Consider the following 20330-nt stretch of genomic DNA (forward strand, 5'->3'; position numbering starts at 1 on the left):
CTGGACCTCACAACACCGCTCCCGGATGGGCTCGCACCACCAACCTTTCGGTTAACAGCCGAAGGCGCTAACCATTGAGCCATGGAAGCTCAGAAAATAAATGGTCGTCAGGTATTGTTGAAAAACTTTGACATTTTACGTTACATCTGAGATCTCACAACACCGCTCCCGGGTGGGCTCGAACCACCAACCTTTCGGTTAACAGCCGAACGCGCTAACCATTGCGCAACGGAAGCCGAAATATTAAATGTTCGTCAGGTATTGTGGAAAAACTTTGACTTTTTACGTCACATCTGGACCTCACAACACCGCTCCCGGATGGGCTCGAACCACCAACCTTTCGGTTAACAGCCGAAGGCGCTAACCATTGAGCCATGGAAGCTCAGAAAATAAATGGTCGTCAGGTATTGTGGAAAATATTTGACTTTTTACGTCACATCTGAGACCTCACAACACCGCTCCCGGGTGGGCTCGAACCACCAACCTTTCGATTAACAGCTGAACGCGCTAACCATTGCGCAACGGAAGCCCAAAAATTAAATGTTCGTCAGGTATTGTGGAAAAACTTTGAATTTTTACGTTACATTTGAGATCTCACAACACCGCTCCCGGGAGGGCTCAAACCACCAGTTTTTTGAATAACAGCTGAACGCGCTAACCACTGCGCCACGGAAGCCCAAAAATTAAATGATCGTCAGGTATTGTGGAAAAAGTTTGGATTTTTACGTTACATTTGAGATCTCACAACACCACTCCCGGGTGGGCTCGAACCAACAACCTTTCGGTTAAAAGCCGAACGCGCTAACCATTGAGCCATGGAAGTCCAAAAATTAAATGTTCGTCAGGTTTTGTGGAAAAATTTTGGATTTTTACGTCACATCTTAGATCTCACAACACCGCTCCCGGGTGGGCTCGAACCAACAACCTTTCGGTTAACAGCTGAACGCGCTAACCATTGCGCAACGGAAGCCCAAAAATTAAATGTTCGTCAGGTATTGTGGAAAAACTTTGAATTTTTACGTTACATTTGAGATCTCACAACACCGCTCCCGGGAGGGCTCAAACCACCAGTTTTTTGAATAACAGCTGAACGCGCTAACCACTGCGCCACGGAAGCCCAAAAATTAAATGTTCGTCAGGTATTGTGGAAAAAGTTTGGATTTTTACGTTACATTTGAGATCTCACAACACCACTCCCGGGTGGGCTCGAACCAACAACCTTTCGGTTAAAAGTCGAACGCGCTAACCATTGAGCCATGGAAGCCCAAAAATTAAATGTTCGTCAGGTTTTGTGGAAAAATTTTGGATTTTTACGTTACATCTTAGATCTCACAACACCGCTCCCGGGTGGGCACGAACCACCAACCTTTCGGTTAACAGCCGAACGCGCTAACCATTGAACCATGGAAGCTCAGAAAATAAATGGTCGTCAGGTATTGTTGAAAAACTTTGACATTTTACGTTACATCTGAGACCTCACAACACCGCTCCCGGATGGGCTCGAACCACCAACCTTTCGGTTAGCAGCCGAACGCGCTAACCATTGCGCAATGGAAGCCCAAAAATTAAATGTTCGTCAGTTATTGTGGAAAAATTTTGGATTTTTACGTTACATTTGAGATCTCAAAACACCGCTCCCGGGTGGGCTCGAACCACCAACCTTTCGGTTAGCAGCCGAACGCGCTAACCATTGCGCAATGGAAGCCCAAAAATTAAATGTTCGTCAGTTATTGTGGAAAAATTTTGGATTTTTACGTTACATTTGAGATCTCACAACACCGCTCCCGGATGGGCTCGAACCACCAACCTTTCGGTTAGCAGCCGAACGCGCTAACCATTGCGCAACGGAAGCCGAAATATTAAATATTCGTCAGGTATTGTGGAAAAACTTTGACTTTTTACGTCACATCTGGACCTCACAACACCGCTCCCGGATGGGCTCGAACCACCAACCTTTCGGTTAACAGCCGAAGGCGCTAACCATTGAGCCATGGAAGCTCAGAAAATAAATGGTCGTCAGGTATTGTGGAAAATTTTTGACTTTTTACGTCACATCTGAGACCTCACAACACCGCTCCCGGGTGGGCTCGAACCACCAACCTTTCGATTAACAGCTGAACGCGCTAACCATTGCGCAACGGAAGCCCAAAAATTAAATGTTCGTCAGGTATTGTGGAAAAACTTTGAATTTTTACGTTACATTTGAGATCTCACAACACCGCTCCCGGGAGGGCTCAAACCACCAGTTTTTTGAATAACAGCTAAACGCGCTAACCACTGCGCCACGGAAGCCCAAAAATTAAATGATCGTCAGGTATTGTGGAAAAACTTTGAATTTTTACGTTACATTTGAGATCTCACAACACCGCTCCCGGGTGGGCACGAACCACCAACCTTTCGGTTAACAGCCGAACGCGCTAACCATTGAGCCATAGAAGCTCAGAAAATAAATGGTCGTCAGGTATTGTTGAAAAACATTGACTTTTTACGTCACATCTGAGACCTCACAACACCGCTCCCGGATGGGCTCGAACCACCAACCTTTCGGTTAACAGCCGAACGCGCTAACCATTGCGCAATGGAAGCCCAAAAATTAAATGTTCGTCAGGTATTGTGGAAAAATTTTGGATTTTTACGTTACATCTTAAATCTCACAACACCGCTCCCGGGTGGGCACGAACCACCAACCTTTCGGTTAACAGCCGAACGCGCTAACCATTGAACCATGGAAGCTCAGAAAATAAATGGTCGTCAGGTATTGTTGAAAAACTTTGACATTTTACGTTACATCTGAGACCTCACAACACCGCTCCCGGATGGGCTCGAACCACCAACCTTTCGGTTAGCAGCCGAACGCGCTAACCATTGCGCAATGGAAGCCCAAAAATTAAATGCTCGTCAGTTATTGTGGAAAAATTTTGGATTTTTACGTTACATTTGAGATCTCACAACACCGCTCCCGGGTGGGCTCGAACCACCAACCTTTCGGTTAGCAGCCGAACGCGCTAACCATTGCGCAATGGAAGCCCAAAAATTAAATGTTCGTCAGTTATTGTGGAAAAATTTTGGATTTTTACGTTACATTTGAGATCTCACAACACCGCTCCCGGATGGGCTCGAACCACAAACCTTTCGATTAACAGCTGAACGCGCTAACCATTGCGCAACGGAAGCCCAAAAATTAAATGTTCGTCAGGTATTGTGGAAAAACTTTGAATTTTTACGTTACATTTGAGATCTCACAACACCGCTCCCGGGAGGGCTCAAACCACCAGTTTTTGAATAACAGCTAAACGCGCTAACCACTGCGCCACGGAAGCCCAAAAATTAAATGATCGTCAGGTATTGTTGAAAAACTTTGACATTTTACGTTACATCTGAGACCTCACAACACCGCTCCCGGATGGGCTCGAACCACCAACCTTTCGGTTAGCAGCCGAACGCGCTAACCATTGCGCAATGGAAGCCCAAAAATTAAATGTTCGTCAGTTATTGTGGAAAAATTTTGGATTTTTACGTTACATTTGAGATCTCACAACACCGCTCCCGGGTGGGCTCGAACCACCAACCTTTCGGTTAGCAGCCGAACGCGCTAACCATTGCGCAATGGAAGCCCAAAAATTAAATGTTCGTCAGTTATTGTGGAAAAATTTTGGATTTTTACGTTACATTTGAGATCTCACAACACCGCTCCCGGATGGGCTCGAACCACAAACCTTTCGATTAACAGCTGAACGCGCTAACCATTGCGCAACGGAAGCCCAAAAATTAAATGTTCGTCAGGTATTGTGGAAAAACTTTGAATTTTTACGTTACATTTGAGATCTCACAACACCGCTCCCGGGAGGGCTCAAACCACCAGTTTTTTGAATAACAGCTAAACGCGCTAACCACTGCGCCACGGAAGCCCAAAAATTAAATGATCGTCAGGTATTGTTGAAAAACTTTGACATTTTACGTTACATCTGAGACCTCACAACACCGCTCCCGGATGGGCTCGAACCAGCAACCTTTCGGTTAGCAGCCGAACGCGCTAACCATTGCGCAATGGAAGCCCAAAAATTAAATGTTCGTCAGTTATTGTGGAAAAATTTTGGATTTTTACGTTACATTTGAGATCTCACAACACCGCTCCCGGGTGGGCTCGAACCACCAACCTTTCGGTTAGCAGCCGAACGCGCTAACCATTGCGCAATGGAAGCCCAAAAATTAAATGTTCGTCAGTTATTGTGGAAAAATTTTGGATTTTTACGTTACATTTGAGATCTCACAACACCGCTCCCGGATGGGCTCGAACCACAAACCTTTCGATTAACAGCTGAACGCGCTAACCATTGCGCAACGGAAGCCCAAAAATTAAATGTTCGTCAGGTATTGTGGAAAAACTTTGAATTTTTACGTTACATTTGAGATCTCACAACACCGCTCCCGGGTGGGCACGAACCACCAACCTTTCGGTTAACAGCCGAACGCGCTAACCATTGAGCCATCGAAGCTCAGAAAATAAATGGTCGTCAGGTATTGTTGAAAAACATTGACTTTTTACGTCACATCTGAGACCTCACAACACCGCTCCCGGATGGGCTCGAACCACCAACCTTTCGGTTAACAGCCGAACGCGCTAACCATTGCGCAATGGAAGCCCAAAAATTAAATGTTCGTCAGTTATTGTGGAAAAATTTTGGATTTTTACGTTACATTTGAGATCTCACAACACCGCTCCCGGGTGGGCTCGAACCACCAACCTTTCGGTTAGCAGCCGAACGCGCTAACCATTGCGCAATGGAAGCCCAAAAATTAAATGTTCGTCAGTTATTGTGGAAAAATTTTGGATTTTTACGTTACATTTGAGATCTCACAACACCGCTCCCGGGTGGGCTCGAACCACCAACCTTTCGGTTAGCAGCCGAACGCGCTAACCATTGCGCAACGGAAGCCCAAAAATTAAATGTTCGTCAGGTATTGTGGAAAAACTTTGAATTTTTACGTTACATTTGAGATCTCACAACACCGCTCCCGGGAGGGCTCAAACCACCAGTTTTTTGAATAACAGCTAAACGCGCTAACCACTGCGCCACGGAAGCCCAAAAATTAAATGATCGTCAGGTATTGTTGAAAAACTTTGACATTTTACGTTACATCTGAGACCTCACAACACCGCTCCCGGATGGGCTCGAACCACCAACCTTTCGGTTAGCAGCCGAACGCGCTAACCATTGCGCAATGGAAGCCCAAAAATTAAATGTTCGTCAGTTATTGTGGAAAAATTTTGGATTTTTACGTTACATTTGAGATCTCACAACACCGCTCCCGGGTGGGCTCGAACCACCAACCTTTCGGTTAGCAGCCGAACGCGCTAACCATTGCGCAATGGAAGCCCAAAAATTAAATGTTCGTCAGTTATTGTGGAAAAATTTTGGATTTTTACGTTACATTTGAGATCTCACAACACCGCTCCCGGATGGGCTCGAACCACAAACCTTTCGATTAACAGCTGAACGCGCTAACCATTGCGCAACGGAAGCCCAAAAATTAAATGTTCGTCAGGTATTGTGGAAAAACTTTGAATTTTTACGTTACATTTGAGATCTCACAACACCGCTCCCGGGTGGGCACGAACCACCAACCTTTCGGTTAACAGCCGAACGCGCTAACCATTGAGCCATCGAAGCTCAGAAAATAAATGGTCGTCAGGTATTGTTGAAAAACATTGACTTTTTACGTCACATCTGAGACCTCACAACACCGCTCCCGGATGGGCTCGAACCACCAACCTTTCGGTTAACAGCCGAACGCGCTAACCATTGCGCAATGGAAGCCCAAAAATTAAATGTTCGTCAGTTATTGTGGAAAAATTTTGGATTTTTACGTTACATTTGAGATCTCACAACACCGCTCCCGGATGGGCTCGAACCACCAACCTTTCGGTTAGCAGCCGAACGTGCTAACCATTGCGCAACGGAAGCCGAAATATTAAATGTTCGTCAGGTATTGTGGAAAAACTTTGACTTTTTACGTCACATCTGGACCTCACAACACCGCTCCCGGATGGGCTCGAACCACCAACCTTTCGGTTAACAGCCGAAGGCGCTAACCATTGAGCCATGGAAGCTCAGAAAATAAATGGTCGTCAGGTATTGTGGAAAATTTTTGACTTTTTACGTCACATCTGAGACCTCACAACACCGCTCCCGGGTGGGCTCGAACCACCAACCTTTCGATTAACAGCTGAACGCGCTAACCATTGCGCAACGGAAGCCCAAAAATTAAATGATCGTCAGGTATTGTGGAAAAACTTTGAATTTTTACGTTACATTTGAGATCTCACAACACCGCTCCCGGGTGGGCACGAACCACCAACCTTTCGGTTAACAGCCGAACGCGCTAACCATTGAGCCATCGAAGCTCAGAAAATAAATGGTCGTCAGGTATTGTTGAAAAACATTGACTTTTTACGTCACATCTGAGACCTCACAACACCGCTCCCGGATGGGCTCGAACCACCAACCTTTCGGTTAACAGCCGAACGCGCTAACCATTGCGCAATGGAAGCCCAAAAATTAAATGTTCGTCAGGTATTGTGGAAAAATTTTGGATTTTTACGTTACATCTTAGATCTCACAACACCGCTACCGGGTGGGCACGAACCACCAACCTTTCGGTTAACAGCCGAACGCGCTAACCATTGAACCATGGAAGCTCAGAAAATAAATGGTCGTCAGGTATTGTTGAAAAACATTGACTTTTTTCGTCACATCTGAGACCTCACAACACCGCTCCCGGATGGGCTCGAACCACCAACCTTTCGGTTAACAGCCGAACGCGCTAACCATTGCGCAATGGAAGCCCAAAAATTAAATGTTCGTCAGTTATTGTGGAAAAATTTTGGATTTTTACGTTACATTTGAGATCTCACAACACCGCTCCCGGGTGGGCTCGAACCACCAACCTTTCGGTTAGCAGCCGAACGCGCTAACCATTGCGCAATGGAAGCCCAAAAATTAAATGTTCGTCAGTTATTGTGGAAAAATTTTGGATTTTTACGTTACATTTGAGATCTCACAACACCGCTCCCGGATGGGCTCGAACCACCAACCTTTCGGTTAGCAGCCGAACGTGCTAACCATTGCGCAACGGAAGCCGAAATATTAAATGTTCGTCAGGTATTGTGGAAAAACTTTGACTTTTTACGTCACATCTGGACCTCACAACACCGCTCCCGGATGGGCTCGAACCACCAACCTTTCGGTTAACAGCCGAAGGCGCTAACCATTGAGCCATGGAAGCTCAGAAAATAAATGGTCGTCAGGTATTGTGGAAAATTTTTGACTTTTTACGTCACATCTGAGACCTCACAACACCGCTCCCGGGTGGGCTCGAACCACCAACCTTTCGATTAACAGCTGAACGCGCTAACCATTGCGCAACGGAAGCCCAAAAATTAAATGATCGTCAGGTATTGTGGAAAAACTTTGAATTTTTACGTTACATTTGAGATCTCACAACACCGCTCCCGGGTGGGCACGAACCACCAACCTTTCGGTTAACAGCCGAACGCGCTAACCATTGAGCCATCGAAGCTCAGAAAATAAATGGTCGTCAGGTATTGTTGAAAAACATTGACTTTTTACGTCACATCTGAGACCTCACAACACCGCTCCCGGATGGGCTCGAACCACCAACCTTTCGGTTAACAGCCGAACGCGCTAACCATTGCGCAATGGAAGCCCAAAAATTAAATGTTCGTCAGGTATTGTGGAAAAATTTTGGATTTTTACGTTACATCTTAGATCTCACAACACCGCTCCCGGGTGGGCACGAACCACCAATCTTTCGGTTAACAGCCGAACGCGCTAACCATTGAACCATGGAAGCTCAGAAAATAAATGGTAGTCAGGTATTGTTGAAAAACTTTGACATTTTACGTTACATCTGAGACCTCACAACACCGCTCCCGGATGGGCTCGAACCACCAACCTTTCGGTTAGCAGCCGAACGCGCTAACCATTGCGATATGGAAGCCCAAAAATTAAATGTTCGTCAGTTATTGTGGAAAAATTTTGGATTTTTACGTTACATTTGAGATCTCACAACACCGCTCCCAGGTGGGCTCGAACCACCAACCTTTCGGTTAACAGCCGAACGCGCTAACCATTGAGCCATCGAAGCTCAGAAAATAAATGGTCGTCAGGTATTGTGGAAAAACTTTGACTTTTTACGTCACATCTGGACCTCACAACACCGCTCCCGGATGGGCTCGCACCACCAACCTTTCGGTTAACAGCCGAAGGCGCTAACCATTGAGCCATGGAAGCTCAGAAAATAAATGGTCGTCAGGTATTGTTGAAAAACTTTGACATTTTACGTTACATCTGAGATCTCACAACACCGCTCCCGGATGGGCTCGAACCACCAACCTTTCGGTTAGCAGCCGAACGCGCTAACCATTGCGCAATGGAAGCCCAAAAATTAAATGTTCGTCAGTTATTGTGGAAAAATTTTGGATTTTTACGTTACATTTGAGATCTCACAACACCGCTCCCGGATGGGCTCGAACCACCAACCTTTCGGTTAACAGCCGAAGGCGCTAACCATTGAGCCATGGAAGCTCAGAAAATAAATGGTCGTCAGGTATTGTGGAAAATATTTGACTTTTTACGTCACATCTGAGACCTCACAACACCGCTCCCGGGTGGGCTCGAACCACCAACCTTTCGATTAACAGCTGAACGCGCTAACCATTGCGCAACGGAAGCCCAAAAATTAAATGTTCGTCTGGTATTGTGGAAAAACTTTGAATTTTTACGTTACATTTGAGATCTCACAACACCGCTCCCGGGAGGGCTCAAACCACCAGTTTTTTGAATAACAGATAAACGCGCTAACCACTGCGCCACGGAAGCCCAAAAATTAAATGATCGTCAGGTATTGTGGAAAAACTTTGACATTATACGTTACATCTGAGACCTCACAACACCGCTCCCGGATGGGCTCGAACCACCAACCTTTCGGTTAGCAGCCGAACGCGCTAACCATTGCGCAATGGAAGCCCACAAATTAAATGTTCGTCAGTTATTGTGGAAAAATTTTGGATTTTTACGTTACATTTGAGATCTCACAACACCGCTCCCGGGTGGGCTCGAACCACCAACCTTTCGGTTAACAGCCGAACGCGCTAACCATTGCGCAACGGAAGCCGAAATATTAAATGTTCGTCAGGTATTGTGGAAAAACTTTGACTTTTTACGTCACATCTGGACCTCACAACACCGCTCAAGGATTGGCTCGAACCACCAACCTTTCGGTTAACAGCCGAAGGCGCTAAACATTGAGCCATGGAAGCTCAGAAAATAAATCGTCGTCAGGTATTGTGGAAAATTTTTGACTTTTTACGTCACATCTGAGACCTCACAACACCGCTCCCGGGTGGGCTCGAACCACCAACCTTTCGATTAACAGCTGAACGCGCTAACCATTGCGCAACGGAAGCCCAAAAATTAAATGTTCGTCAGGTATTGTGGAAAAACTTTGAATTTTTACGTTACATTTGAGATCTCACAACACCGCTCCCGGGAGGGCTCAAACCACCAGTTTTTACCTCTCCGAGTGACGTATGTCACGGAGAGGTATTACACCGGTCGTGTCTGTGTGTCTGTCTGTCTGTGTGTCTGTGTGTCTGTCACGCCCCACGTGACCGCGTTCGCAGTTTGCGTATCGGAGCAAACGTGTTCCCAATTTCCGGACTGCATTGACAGTTCACGGAAATTTGGGTTTGTCTCTGGCTATTCTACTTGAGTTCCAACACCACCAGCTTTGGTTTTCGTCTACTCGACATGGACACTAGTCTTACTTGCTGGCTTCCAAGCACAACCATCTTCTGTTCTTCGTCAATTCCACATTAACACCAGCTTCTATGCACCACCATCTTCTGTTCTTCGTCAATTGCACATTGACACCAGCTTCTATGCACCACCATCTTCAGGTCTTTGTCCATTCCACATGGACGCCAGTCAGTCCATTCTGGCTTCTTTTCCTTCGTCATCGTTTGGTTTCAAGATATACGCGGCGATCGGCTAGGGTTACGAGAAACGTCTAGCCTCCCAATGGCAGGGCTTCCACCATCGGTGCACGCGAATGCGTTTTTATCTATTATTGGTTTCAAGATATACGCGGCGATCGGCTAGGGTTACGAGAAACGTCTAGCCTCCCAATGGCAGGGCTTCCACCATCGGTGCACGCGAATGCGTTTTTATCTATTATTGGTTTCAAGATATACGCGGCGATCGGCTAGGGTTACGAGAAACGTCTAGCCTCCCAATGGCAGGGCTTCCACCATCGGTTCACGCGAATGCGTTTTTATCTGTTATTATAATGGAAACGAATCGTATATATACACCCAAAATTTGAAAAAAGCGGGCAAGAGGGGTACCCTTCACTTTAAACGTCAATATTAGCAAAGTTTCGAAAGATAATAGGAACAACTTTATTTTAAACGATTTAACTATTTTTAAAGTTATTTACTGGCGATTAAAATAATTAATATCATTTATATTTAATTAAATATTTAAGATAAACTTATTTCTATGTAATGACACAAGTGAGAGTTTATATAGAACGAGTAGTGAAGATTGCATCCGAATCGAAACACTACACATACATCAAAGTTAATATAAAGCGAGTATGATGATAAGATCTCTTACAAAACGATAACATTTCCTTTTTGCAGAATATTAAATGGAAATATTTTAAATATTTTTCGGCATTACGATTGTAGTAGTTGTGTAGCTATAAAGCTCTGTTTCATCTTAATATTCCAAGAACATCTTTCGATATTAACATTTCAAATTTGGTGTTTACTTTTTAATTCAGCTTTACTTCATTTATATATAGTGTAATCGCATTTTTTATATTCATTATATAATATGGGTGTTAATTCTTCATCTATCCACAACTGTTGAAACGATTGGGTCTGTGAAATAAGATACCCTAGATTTAAACTAGAAATGACCTTGTTTCGCCTCCTCTTATAGGAGGTGTTAACGGTTCAGAGTGAGCCGAAAGTTAAATACACCCTTCAGTGATACATTTAGGTCCTCATTAGAATTATTGAGGATACAAAGGAAATTGTTAAAGACTTTGGCAATATTTCGCCAATTTGAACTATGTATTTCCGGTTTTTCTCATTGGCTGGTGGACCTGTGTTTAGAAAGTAAATTCGTCTCGGCTCGGAGAGGTTTATTTTGGTTTCCCAACTTGTTTGAATAACAGCTGAACGCGCTAACCACTGCGCCACGGAAGCCCAAAAATTAAATGTTCGTCAGGTATTGTGGAAAAATTTTGGATTTTTACGTTACATCTGAGACCTCACAACACCGCTCCCGGATGGGCTCGAACCACCAACCTTTCGGTTAACAGCCGAACGCGCTAACCATTGCGCAATGGAAGCCCAAAAATTAACTGTTCGTCAGGTATTGTGGAAAAACTTTGATTTTTACGTTACACTTGAGATCTCACAACACCGCTCCCGGGAGGGCTCAAACCACCAGTTTTTTAAATAACAGCTGAACGCGCTAACCACTGCGCCACGGAAGCCCAAAAATTAAATGTTCGTCAGGTATTGTGGAAAAACTTTGACTTTTTACGTCACATCGGAGACCTCACAACACCGCTCCCGGATGGGCTCGAACCACCAACCTTTCGGTTAACAGCCGAACGCGCTTACCATTGCGCAATGGAAGTCCAAAAATTAAATGCTCGTCAGGTTTTGTGGAAAAATTTTGGATTTTTACGTTACATCTTAGATCTCACAACACCGCTCCCGGGTGGGCTCTTCCAAAAACCTTTCGGTTAACAGCCGAACGCGCTAACCATTGAGCCATGGAAGCTCAGAAAATAAATAGTCGTCAGGTATTGTGGAAAAACTCTGACATTTTACGTTACATATGAGACCTCACAACACCGCTCCCGGGTGGGCTCGAACCACCAACCTTTCGGTTAACAGTCGAACGCGCTAACCATTGCGCAATGGAAGCCCAAAAATTAACTGTTCGTCAGGTATTGTGGAAAAACTTTGAATTTTTACGTTACATCTTAGATCTCACAACACCGCTCCTGGGTGGGCTCGAACCAAAAACCTTTCGGTTATCAGCCGAACGCGCTAACCATTGAGCCATGGAAGTTCAGAAAATAAATGGTCGTCAGGTATTGTGAAAAAACTCTGACATTTTACTCTACATCTGAGACCTCACAACACCGCTCCCGGATGGGCTCGAACCACCAACCTTTCGGTTAACAGCCGAACGCGCTAACCATTGCGCAATGGAAGCCCAAAAATTAACTGTTCGTCAGGTATTGTGGAAAAACTTTGATTTTTACGTTACACTTGAGATCTCACAACACCGCTCCCGGGAGGGCTCAAACCACCAGTTTTTTAAATAACAGCTGAACGCGCTAACCACTGGGCCACGGAAGCCCAAAAATTAAATGTTCGTCAGGTATTGTGGAAAAACTTTGAATTTTTACGTTACATTTGAGATCTCACAACACCGCTCCCGGGTGGGCACGAACCACCAACCTTTCGGTTAACAGCCGAACGCGCTAACCATTGAGCCATGGAAGCTCAGAAAATAAATGGTCGTCAGGTATTGTTGAAAAACTTTGACTTTTTACGTCACATCTGAGACCTCACAACACCGCTCCCTGATGGGCTCGAACCACCAACCTTTCGGTTAACAGCCGAACGCGCTAACCATTGCGCAATGGAAGCCCAAAAATTAAATGTTCGTCAGGTATTGTGGAAAAATTTTGGATTTTTACGTTACATCTTAGATCTCACAACACCGCTCCTGGGTGGGCTCAAACCAACAACCTTTCGGTTAACAGCCGAACGCGCTAACCATTGAGCCATGGAAGTTCAGAAAATAAATGGTCGTCAGGTATTGTGAAAAAACTCTGACATTTTACTCTACATCTGAGACCTCACAACACCGCTCCCGGATGGGCTCGAACCACCAACCTTTCGGTTAACAGCCGAACGCGCTAACCATTGCGCAATGGAAGCCCAAAAATTAAATGTTCGTCAGGTATTGTGGAAAATTTTTTGGATTTTTACGTTACATCTTAGATCTCACAACACCGCTCCTGGGTGGGCTCGAACCAACAACCTTTCGGTTAACAGCCGAACGCGCTAACCATTGAGCCATGGAAGTTCAGAAAATAAATGGTCCTCAGTCATTGTGGAAAAACTCTGACATTTTACGTTACATCTGAGACCTCACAACACCGCTCCTGGATGGGCTCGAACCACCAACCTTTCGGTTAACAGCCGAACGCGCTAACCATTGCGCAATGGAAGCCCAAAAATTAACTGTTCGTCAGGTATTGTGGAAAAACTTTGATTTTTACGTTACACTTGAGATCTCACAACACCGCTCCCGGGAGGGCTCAAACCACCAGTTTTTACCTCTCCGAGTGACGTATGTCACGGAGAGGTTCTGTAACGATCGTGTGTGTCTGTCTGTGTGTGTGTCTGTGTGTGTGTCTGTTGTTACACCCACGTGACCGCGTTCGCAGTTTCCAAATCGGAGCAAACGTGTTCGCCATTTCCGAACTGCTTTCACAGTCACGGAAATGGCTACTCTATATGAGTTCTCACACCAACATCTTCTGGTCTTTGTCCATCCCACACGGACACCAGTCTGTACTTACTGGCTTCTAACACCACCATCTTCTGGTCATTGTCCATCCCACATGGACACCAGTCTGTACACACTGGCTTCTAACACCACTATCTTCTGGTCTTTGTTTTTGTCCATACCACATGGACACCAGTCTGTACACACTGGCTTCTAACACCACCATCTTCTGGTCTTTGTTTTTGTCCATACCACATGGACACCAGTCTGTACACCTGGCTTCTACACCACCATCTTCTGGTCTTTGTTTTTGTCCATCCCACATGGACACCAGTCTGCACACCTGGCTTCTACTCCATCGTCATCGTTTGGTGTAAGACATTCGCGGCGATCAGCTAGGGTTACGAAAAACGTCTAGCCTCCCTAGGGTGGGTTGTCCACGATAGGTTTTCGCAATTGCGGTTGTTCTTGCTTTTAACTGTAGTTCGACACCATTATATACTACCTATTTGAATAAGGCGAAGCTACCGGCGTATGCTTCATTTCAAACGCCAATATTAGTCAAGTCTCTCAAGAATGTTTAATTGTTCTTTTTAAAAACGATGTAACGTTCAATAAGGCGAATAACTAGCGAAGAAAATATTAAATATTAATTATATTCATTTTAATATTTAAGATAATCTTGTTTCTCAATTCAAAATTAATACGGAAAGAGTTAAAAAGCAGTCTATGCTTTTGTCTGTGTGTGTCCGTCCGTTGTTACAGTAGTGCGCTGCGTTAGAAGTTCGATTTGTGTAAAGGAATCCTACAGAACCATAATATTCCCTTTATCCTTAATATAAAGTGAATATGTGGAAATATTTTTCGTAATTATGATGCATTTAGTACTTTTGTAGCTTTAAAGCTCTATTTCATTTTGATATTCCAAAAATGTTTTTTAATATTATTATTTAAAATGGATGTTTATATATTACCTAAGCTATACTATATCTGTTTATAGCATAACCCTTTCTAAAGTGAATACAAGGACAACGCTACTATGTTGGTCAAATGAACTTTTATTTGTCAATAGGCCTAGTGAACCAAAAAGTAAACGCTTGGGTTTGGATTTCGTTTCTGTAATGCAGAGACATTAACGGTTCAGAGTGAGCCGAAAAATAAGTACACTTTAGGCTTAGATACTATAAGCATGGTGGAAATCTGTGCCGCGTTCAGCAGAGCCCAGCACTGTTAGCAGTGTCTTACATAACGGGTTTGTGTTTTTGAATTTTGACGTCACGGTGCTTAGCGCTGAGCTAGCGCGGTCTTCAAAGAAAATAGTCTGCTTTTTGGATAACGTGACGTAAACTGTGTAGTTCTCAGCTTGGCGAAAAAACCATGGATGAATTAATACAAATAGCTCTATGGGACTATAGCTATTTAATTGGCGTGAAACCAGTTGATCACGCGAGAATTTTGAGAGATATGCTAGTTTCTAATTTTAATTAAAAAAGTTGTTATCTATCTCTATAAATATGTTATCATACAATTTTTGTTAAGCCTTGGTACCTTGCACGCTTTATTGCGCTAGCGTCATTTATAAAACGCCGATGACCGGAGAAAAGCTATGACGACAGAGCTCACCGGTAAACATTTCCAAAATCCGCTGGCTTTTTTGGTGAGCTCTGCTGAACGCAGCCCAGACCAGTGAAAGGTCTGATCGTAATCGGATAATAGCTTCGTGTTTTCATGCTTTTTATGGTACGCATTTACTTTCAGTGTGTGTAGCCACAAATAAGTTTTGGTGTTATGTAACGTTGACAAACTAAGATAATCGTTGAGGTGAAACGAGAGGATAGTGTTTATATGGCAACCCTGTTGTGAATATGGCTTTGAACATAGAGGGCATACAGTTGAGGAGTAGAAAATTGGGCCTTTACTAACACGTAAAGGTAGTATCCCTCCAAAGTTTCATCTCTTCATTTCCCGTTTCTCCCCCATCGGATGATTTTAATGTGTACAAGTAAATCATTATTGGATGTAAAATGTCGTCTGATTTACAGTATATTTGCTATGCTTTGTATACGGCTTTAATATTTCATAAATTTTAACTTAAGAAACCTTTCCATATCTGGGTAAATAAGTTTTAAGTAGTCGTCTTAACTCGGAGAGGTAATATTTTGGTTTTCCCAACTTGTTTGAATAACAGCTGAACGCGCTAACCACTGCGCCACGGAAGCCCAAAAATTAAATGATCGTCAGGTATTGTGGAAAAAGTTTGGATTTTTACGTTACATTTGAGATCTCACAACACCACTCCCGGGTGGGCTCGAACCAACAACCTTTCGGTTAAAAGCCGAACGCGCTAACCATTGAGCCATGGAAGTCCAAAAATTAAATGTTCGTCAGGTTTTGTGGAAAAATTTTGGATTTTTACGTCACATCTTAGATCTCACAACACCGCTCCCGGGTGGGCTCGAACCAACAACCTTTCGGTTAACAGCTGAACGCGCTAACCATTGCGCAACGGAAGCCCAAAAATTAAATGTTCGTCAGGTATTGTGGAAAAACTTTGAATTTTTACGTTACATTTGAGATCTCACAACACCGCTCCCGGGAGGGCTCAAACCACCAGTTTTTTGAATAACAGCTGAACGCGCTAACCACTGCGCCACGGAAGCCCAAAAATTAAATGTTCGTCAGGTATTGTGGAAAAAGTTTGGATTTTTACGTTACATTTGAGATCTCACAACACCACTCCCGGGTGGGCTCGAACCAACAACCTTTCGGTTAAAAGCCGAACGCGCTAACCATTGAGCCATGGAAGCCCAAAAATTAAATGTTCGTCAGGTTTTGTGGAAAAATTTTGGATTTTTACGTTACATCTTAGATCTCACAACACCGCTCCCGGGTGGGCACGAACCACCAACCTTTCGGTTAACAGCCGAACGCGCTAACCATTGAACCATGGAAGCTCAGAAAATAAATGGTCGTCAGGTATTGTTGAAAAATTTTGGATTTTTACGTTACATTTGAGATCTCACAACACCGCTCCCGGATGGGCTCGAACCACCAACCTTTCGGTTAGCAGCCGAACGTGCTAACCATTGCGCAACGGAAGCCGAAATATTAAATGTTCGTCAGGTATTGTGGAAAAACTTTGACTTTTTACGTCACATCTGGACCTCACAACACCGCTCCCGGATGGGCTCGAACCACCAGTTTTTTGAATAACAGCTGAACGCGCTAACCACTGCGCCACGGAAGCCCAAAAATTAAATGATCGTCAGGTATTGTGGAAAAAGTTTGGATTTTTACGTTACATTTGAGATCTCACAACACCACTCCCGGGTGGGCTCGAACCAACAACCTTTCGGTTAAAAGCCGAACGCGCTAACCATTGAGCCATGGAAGTCCAAAAATTAAATGTTCGTCAGGTTTTGTGGAAAAATTTTGGATTTTTACGTCACATCTTAGATCTCACAACACCGCTCCCGGGTGGGCTCGAACCAACAACCTTTCGGTTAACAGCTGAACGCGCTAACCATTGCGCAACGGAAGCCCAAAAATTAAATGTTCGTCAGGTATTGTGGAAAAACTTTGAATTTTTACGTTACATTTGAGATCTCACAACACCGCTCCCGGGAGGGCTCAAACCACCAGTTTTTTGAATAACAGCTGAACGCGCTAACCACTGCGCCACGGAAGCCCAAAAATTAAATGTTCGTCAGGTATTGTGGAAAAAGTTTGGATTTTTACGTTACATTTGAGATCTCACAACACCACTCCCGGGTGGGCTCGAACCAACAACCTTTCGGTTAAAAGCCGAACGCGCTAACCATTGAGCCATGGAAGCCCAAAAATTAAATGTTCGTCAGGTTTTGTGGAAAAATTTTGGATTTTTACGTTACATCTTAGATCTCACAACACCGCTCCCGGGTGGGCACGAACCACCAACCTTTCGGTTAACAGCCGAACGCGCTAACCATTGAACCATGGAAGCTCAGAAAATAAATGGTCGTCAGGTATTGTTGAAAAACTTTGACATTTTACGTTACATCTGAGACCTCACAACACCGCTCCCGGATGGGCTCGAACCACCAACCTTTCGGTTAGCAGCCGAACGCGCTAACCATTGCGCAATGGAAGCCCAAAAATTAAATGTTCGTCAGTTATTGTGGAAAAATTTTGGATTTTTACGTTACATTTGAGATCTCACAACACCGCTCCCGGGTGGGCTCGAACCACCAACCTTTCGGTTAGCAGCCGAACGCGCTAACCATTGCGCAATGGAAGCCCAAAAATTAAATGTTCGTCAGTTATTGTGGAAAAATTTTGGATTTTTACGTTACATTTGAGATCTCACAACACCGCTCCCGGATGGGCTCGAACCACCAACCTTTCGGTTAGCAGCCGAACGCGCTAACCATTGCGCAATGGAAGCCCAAAAATTAAATGTTCGTCAGTTATTGTGGAAAAATTTTGGATTTTTACGTTACATTTGAGATCTCACAACACCGCTCCCGGATGGGCTCGAACCACCAACCTTTCGGTTAACAGCCGAAGGCGCTAACCATTGAGCCATGGAAGCTCAGAAAATAAATGGTCGTCAGGTATTGTGGAAAATATTTGACTTTTTACGTCACATCTGAGACCTCACAACACCGCTCCCGGGTGGGCTCGAACCACCAACCTTTCGATTAACAGCTGAACGCGCTAACCATTGCGCAACGGAAGCCCAAAAATTAAATGTTCGTCAGGTATTGTGGAAAAACTTTGAATTTTTACGTTACATTTGAGATCTCACAACACCGCTCCCGGGAGGGCTCAAACCACCAGTTTTTTGAATAACAGCTAAACGCGCTAACCACTGCGCCACGGAAGCCCAAAAATTAAATGATCGTCAGGTATTGTGGAAAAACTTTGAATTTTTACGTTACATTTGAGATCTCACAACACCGCTCCCGGGTGGGCACGAACCACCAACCTTTCGGTTAACAGCCGAACGCGCTAACCATTGAGCCATCGAAGCTCAGAAAATAAATGGTCGTCAGGTATTGTTGAAAAACTTTGACATTTTACGTTACATCTGAGACCTCACAACACCGCTCCCGGATGGGCTCGAACCACCAACTTTTCGGTTAGCAGCCGAACGCGCTAACCATTGCGCAATGGAAGCCCAAAAATTAAATGTTCGTCAGTTATTGTGGAAAAATTTTGGATTTTTACGTTACATTTGAGATCTCACAACACCGCTCCCGGGTGGGCTCGAACCACCAACCTTTCGGTTAACAGCCGAACGCGCTAACCATTGCGCAACGGAAGCCGAAATATTAAATGTTCGTCAGGTATTGTGGAAAAACTTTGACTTTTTACGTCACATCTGGACCTCACAACACCGCTCCCGGATGGGCTCGAACCACCAACCTTTCGGTTAACAGCCGAAGGCGCTAACCATTGAGCCATGGAAGCTCAGAAAATAAATGGTCGTCAGGTATTGTGGAAAATTTTTGACTTTGTACGTCACATCTGAGACCTCACAACACCGCTCTCGGGTGGGCTCGAACCACCAACCTTTCGATTAACAGCTGAACGCGCTAACCATTGCGCAACGGAAGCCCAAAAATTAAATGTTCGTCAGGTATTGTGGAAGAACTTTGAATTTTTACGTTACATTTGAGATCTCACAACACCGCTCCCGGGAGGGCTCAAACCACCAGTTTTTTGAATAACAGCTGAACGCGCTAACCACTGCGCCACGGAAGCCCAAAAATTAAATGATCGTCAGGTATTGTGGAAAAAGTTTGGATTTTTACGTTACATTTGAGATCTCACAACACCACTCCCGGGTGGGCTCGAACCAACAACCTTTCGGTTAAAAGCCGAACGCGCTAACCATTGAGCCATGGAAGTCCAAAAATTAAATGTTCGTCAGGTTTTGTGGAAAATTTTTGACTTTTTACGTCACATCTGAGACCTCACAACACCGCTCCCGGGTGGGCTCGAACCACCAACCTTTCGATTAACAGCTGAACGCGCTAACCATTGCGCAACGGAAGCCCAAAAATTAAATGTTCGTCAGTTATTGTGGAAAAATTTTGGATTTTACGTTACATTTGAGATCTCACAACACCGCTCCCGGGTGGGCTCGAACCACCAACCTTTCGGTTAGCAGCCGAACGCGCTAACCATTGCGCAATGGAAGCCCAAAAATTAAATGTTCGTCAGTTATTGTTTAAAAATTTTGGATTTTTACGTTACATTTGAGATCTCACAACACCGCTCCCGGATGGGCTCGAACCACCAACCTTTCGGTTAGCAGCCGAACGCGCTAACCATTGCGCAATGGAAGCCCAAAAATTAAATGTTCGTCAGTTATTGTGGAAAAATTTTGGATTTTTACGTTACATTTGAGATCTCACAACACCGCTCCCGGATGGGCTCGAACCACCAACCTTTCGGTTAACAGCCGAAGGCGCTAACCATTGCGCAATGGAAGCCCAAAAATTAAATGTTCGTCAGTTATTGTGGAAAAATTTTGGATTTTTACGTTACATTTGAGATCTCACAACACCGCTCCCGGATGGGCTCGAACCACCAACCTTTCGGTTAGCAGCCGAACGCGCTAACCATTGCGCAATGGAAGCCCAAAAATTAAATGTTCGTCAGTTATTGTGGAAAAATTTTGGATTTTTACGTTACATTTAAGATCTCACA

The 20330-nt window shown here is 44.4% G+C and overlaps 27 non-coding genes across 27 annotated transcripts; all 27 read right to left on the minus strand.

Moving 5' to 3' along the window:
* Window positions 1-1485: 1485 nt before the first annotated feature.
* Window positions 1486-1558, minus strand: TRNAS-GCU (transfer RNA serine (anticodon GCU)). Its single transcript has one exon. It is a non-coding gene; the product is annotated as a tRNA-Ser (tRNA).
* A 74-nt stretch (window positions 1559-1632) lies between these two features.
* TRNAS-GCU (transfer RNA serine (anticodon GCU)) lies at window positions 1633-1705 on the minus strand. Its single transcript has one exon. It is a non-coding gene; the product is annotated as a tRNA-Ser (tRNA).
* Window positions 1706-1779: 74 nt separating this feature from the next.
* TRNAS-GCU (transfer RNA serine (anticodon GCU)) lies at window positions 1780-1852 on the minus strand. Its single transcript has one exon. It is a non-coding gene; the product is annotated as a tRNA-Ser (tRNA).
* Window positions 1853-2807: 955 nt separating this feature from the next.
* On the minus strand, window positions 2808-2880 carry TRNAS-GCU (transfer RNA serine (anticodon GCU)). Its single transcript has one exon. It is a non-coding gene; the product is annotated as a tRNA-Ser (tRNA).
* A 74-nt stretch (window positions 2881-2954) lies between these two features.
* Window positions 2955-3027, minus strand: TRNAS-GCU (transfer RNA serine (anticodon GCU)). The gene has a single exon. It is a non-coding gene; the product is annotated as a tRNA-Ser (tRNA).
* Window positions 3028-3394: 367 nt separating this feature from the next.
* On the minus strand, window positions 3395-3467 carry TRNAS-GCU (transfer RNA serine (anticodon GCU)). The gene has a single exon. It is a non-coding gene; the product is annotated as a tRNA-Ser (tRNA).
* A 74-nt stretch (window positions 3468-3541) lies between these two features.
* Window positions 3542-3614, minus strand: TRNAS-GCU (transfer RNA serine (anticodon GCU)). The gene has a single exon. It is a non-coding gene; the product is annotated as a tRNA-Ser (tRNA).
* Window positions 3615-3982: 368 nt separating this feature from the next.
* On the minus strand, window positions 3983-4055 carry TRNAS-GCU (transfer RNA serine (anticodon GCU)). The gene has a single exon. It is a non-coding gene; the product is annotated as a tRNA-Ser (tRNA).
* A 74-nt stretch (window positions 4056-4129) lies between these two features.
* On the minus strand, window positions 4130-4202 carry TRNAS-GCU (transfer RNA serine (anticodon GCU)). The gene has a single exon. It is a non-coding gene; the product is annotated as a tRNA-Ser (tRNA).
* A 515-nt stretch (window positions 4203-4717) lies between these two features.
* Window positions 4718-4790, minus strand: TRNAS-GCU (transfer RNA serine (anticodon GCU)). Its single transcript has one exon. It is a non-coding gene; the product is annotated as a tRNA-Ser (tRNA).
* Window positions 4791-4864: 74 nt separating this feature from the next.
* TRNAS-GCU (transfer RNA serine (anticodon GCU)) lies at window positions 4865-4937 on the minus strand. Its single transcript has one exon. It is a non-coding gene; the product is annotated as a tRNA-Ser (tRNA).
* Window positions 4938-5158: 221 nt separating this feature from the next.
* TRNAS-GCU (transfer RNA serine (anticodon GCU)) lies at window positions 5159-5231 on the minus strand. The gene has a single exon. It is a non-coding gene; the product is annotated as a tRNA-Ser (tRNA).
* Window positions 5232-5305: 74 nt separating this feature from the next.
* On the minus strand, window positions 5306-5378 carry TRNAS-GCU (transfer RNA serine (anticodon GCU)). Its single transcript has one exon. It is a non-coding gene; the product is annotated as a tRNA-Ser (tRNA).
* A 515-nt stretch (window positions 5379-5893) lies between these two features.
* On the minus strand, window positions 5894-5966 carry TRNAS-GCU (transfer RNA serine (anticodon GCU)). Its single transcript has one exon. It is a non-coding gene; the product is annotated as a tRNA-Ser (tRNA).
* Window positions 5967-6921: 955 nt separating this feature from the next.
* Window positions 6922-6994, minus strand: TRNAS-GCU (transfer RNA serine (anticodon GCU)). Its single transcript has one exon. It is a non-coding gene; the product is annotated as a tRNA-Ser (tRNA).
* A 74-nt stretch (window positions 6995-7068) lies between these two features.
* Window positions 7069-7141, minus strand: TRNAS-GCU (transfer RNA serine (anticodon GCU)). The gene has a single exon. It is a non-coding gene; the product is annotated as a tRNA-Ser (tRNA).
* Window positions 7142-7949: 808 nt separating this feature from the next.
* On the minus strand, window positions 7950-8022 carry TRNAS-GCU (transfer RNA serine (anticodon GCU)). Its single transcript has one exon. It is a non-coding gene; the product is annotated as a tRNA-Ser (tRNA).
* A 367-nt stretch (window positions 8023-8389) lies between these two features.
* On the minus strand, window positions 8390-8462 carry TRNAS-GCU (transfer RNA serine (anticodon GCU)). The gene has a single exon. It is a non-coding gene; the product is annotated as a tRNA-Ser (tRNA).
* Window positions 8463-8977: 515 nt separating this feature from the next.
* TRNAS-GCU (transfer RNA serine (anticodon GCU)) lies at window positions 8978-9050 on the minus strand. The gene has a single exon. It is a non-coding gene; the product is annotated as a tRNA-Ser (tRNA).
* Window positions 9051-16662: 7612 nt separating this feature from the next.
* On the minus strand, window positions 16663-16735 carry TRNAS-GCU (transfer RNA serine (anticodon GCU)). Its single transcript has one exon. It is a non-coding gene; the product is annotated as a tRNA-Ser (tRNA).
* Window positions 16736-17690: 955 nt separating this feature from the next.
* On the minus strand, window positions 17691-17763 carry TRNAS-GCU (transfer RNA serine (anticodon GCU)). Its single transcript has one exon. It is a non-coding gene; the product is annotated as a tRNA-Ser (tRNA).
* A 74-nt stretch (window positions 17764-17837) lies between these two features.
* On the minus strand, window positions 17838-17910 carry TRNAS-GCU (transfer RNA serine (anticodon GCU)). Its single transcript has one exon. It is a non-coding gene; the product is annotated as a tRNA-Ser (tRNA).
* A 74-nt stretch (window positions 17911-17984) lies between these two features.
* Window positions 17985-18057, minus strand: TRNAS-GCU (transfer RNA serine (anticodon GCU)). The gene has a single exon. It is a non-coding gene; the product is annotated as a tRNA-Ser (tRNA).
* A 662-nt stretch (window positions 18058-18719) lies between these two features.
* Window positions 18720-18792, minus strand: TRNAS-GCU (transfer RNA serine (anticodon GCU)). Its single transcript has one exon. It is a non-coding gene; the product is annotated as a tRNA-Ser (tRNA).
* A 954-nt stretch (window positions 18793-19746) lies between these two features.
* On the minus strand, window positions 19747-19819 carry TRNAS-GCU (transfer RNA serine (anticodon GCU)). Its single transcript has one exon. It is a non-coding gene; the product is annotated as a tRNA-Ser (tRNA).
* A 74-nt stretch (window positions 19820-19893) lies between these two features.
* TRNAS-GCU (transfer RNA serine (anticodon GCU)) lies at window positions 19894-19966 on the minus strand. The gene has a single exon. It is a non-coding gene; the product is annotated as a tRNA-Ser (tRNA).
* A 221-nt stretch (window positions 19967-20187) lies between these two features.
* On the minus strand, window positions 20188-20260 carry TRNAS-GCU (transfer RNA serine (anticodon GCU)). Its single transcript has one exon. It is a non-coding gene; the product is annotated as a tRNA-Ser (tRNA).
* Window positions 20261-20330: the final 70 nt, after the last annotated feature.

Source organism: Phalangium opilio, unplaced genomic scaffold (genome assembly GCF_054372755.1).
Source record: "Phalangium opilio isolate 3A_F unplaced genomic scaffold, DU_Popi_V2 ptg000082l_1, whole genome shotgun sequence".
Taxonomy (NCBI): domain Eukaryota; kingdom Metazoa; phylum Arthropoda; class Arachnida; order Opiliones; family Phalangiidae; genus Phalangium; species Phalangium opilio.